At 33.0% G+C, this 1,804-nt stretch overlaps 1 long non-coding RNA gene across 1 annotated transcript in view; it reads left to right on the top strand.

Annotated features, from left to right (window-relative positions):
* The first annotated feature begins 1,030 nt into the window (after positions 1-1,030).
* Positions 1,031-1,804, top strand: part of LOC134280189 (uncharacterized) — a 1,791-nt gene continuing 1,017 nt past the window's right edge. The window contains exon 1 of the long non-coding RNA XR_009994856.1: positions 1,031-1,591. This is a non-coding gene — a long non-coding RNA (uncharacterized LOC134280189). The remainder of the gene's footprint in view (positions 1,592-1,804) is intronic.

The following is a 1,804-nucleotide window of genomic DNA, read 5'->3' as shown; positions in this document are numbered from 1 at the left end:
GTTTTTGATCCGCCACTCTCGAGCTCCTCAAAGGGATTTTGAGAAGCGGTGTGAATCGGAAAACCTGGCATAGATAGCGAAAATACATTAACCTTCAACGAAAATATTGTGTCGGTTAACGTCACCTTCTGGGCTTGACGGGAGACTTTTGTCATAAAAGTGACAAAAAATGAATTTTTTTAGAAAAAATAATTTTTAGTCAATGTCATTAAAAAACAGTTTAGAAGAAAAGTACTGTTAAATCAAGTTTTTTCTTTTCTAACACTTGTATTCTCGTTGATTCTTTTAAGAAATAAGTTTCGTTGATGTTATGACATCGACTTTGTTTAATGAGACAAGTAAAAACAGTGGAAGTGAAGAACATGTATATTATGAACTGATTTTTCTTAACTGATCATAATTGTTTTTCTTCCTTTCATGCAATTCTTCTAGTTGGAAAATTATACTCCTTCACATTAGAAATATCTAATATCTTTAAGTATTACGAAGACGGAAATTTCAATGATAAATAAGTTCGATTACAACAACTACATGTGCTCCATTTAAATGTATGTTAAGTATTTTGAATTCAAACCCTGTTTTTGGCAAGTGTTAAAATGTGTATAGGTCACATAACTAATACTTTAAATCCTTAAACTGCCTATCAGGAATGCAAAGCGGTAAAAATATTTCCATTTCGAAGTTAAAGACCTCTAAATAATATTTTCATCTCCTATTAATAATACTAATAGTAATATTAGGCTGAGTTTATGATATTCTGAAGAATCAGATACATGTATCCTACCTTCTTGAGTTATTCGAATTGGATATACATTGTAGAAAGGAAAAATGATATAATCTGACATTTTTAAAAAAAATGCAATCAGCCATTTAATCATTTTTGTTAACAAGACAGATAATTTGGTAATACAATAGTGAGAAAACTTTTTTTAAAAAATACTATTAAAGCTTATATCAAAGGTATAGAAGCAAAAACAAAAGATTTTTTTTTGCAAATACATGTAGGTTTTAACGTAGCTACGGATAGCGATCACGTGACATTGCATGTGAATTCTAAATTAAGAATTTTTCGGTTCGCTTATTCCGGAAATGCGCATAGTTCAATATGGCGGACTTCGGTTGTAAACAACGTGCTCCGAGAAAACTACACGGGAAACGTTATAAGAAGGCTCCGCTGTAAAGGTAGATCAAGTAAATTAGAGCGAATGAGAGAATAATAACATCTTAAGAAACAGGACAACACTAAAACTTTTTTACAAAAGAAAATATCCGTACATCGCAAACGACTTGCACCCCTATTCCAAAGCAGACGATGCAGCTGGTGTGAATCATAAAATGACATCAAATCGAACGAAGGACGAAGATTTGTTGAGATGAGGAACTTGACAAACCAGTTTGTATGCTTACAGTCACAGTGATAACGGCAATCGTTTGTATCTTTTCCAACTTTGAAAGCGATGGTGACCCGGTACTTTATTGTATCAATACATTGTGACTGATAGTGCTGTACTATTTATGGATTTACCGACACTTTCCACGAGAAAGCCCGGCCCCGAAAAGAATACGATAGAGAGACCAAAAGTAGCTCTTGGTAAGTCATATAAATATTAATATGACATAACAATTCATTTCAAACTTCTTTCATAATAGCCTATTGTAATTCAGCATGACGAATAACCTAAACCTTAGTAAATCCAGCCACCATTTGCGGGTGGGGGGCGGGGGCAAATTTTATGGATGTCAGATTATTTATTTGCAGTGACGGACAGATAATTTATTTTTATTTCCAAGATATTGACATAAT

Source organism: Saccostrea cucullata, unplaced genomic scaffold (assembly GCF_032062105.1).
Source record: "Saccostrea cucullata isolate Sc308-1 unplaced genomic scaffold, CSIRO_AGI_Scuc_v1 ctg483, whole genome shotgun sequence".
NCBI lineage: Eukaryota > Metazoa > Mollusca > Bivalvia > Ostreida > Ostreidae > Saccostrea > Saccostrea cuccullata.
Note: the sequence above shows the minus strand (reverse complement) of the source record. Positions and strands in the feature narration are given on the sequence as shown.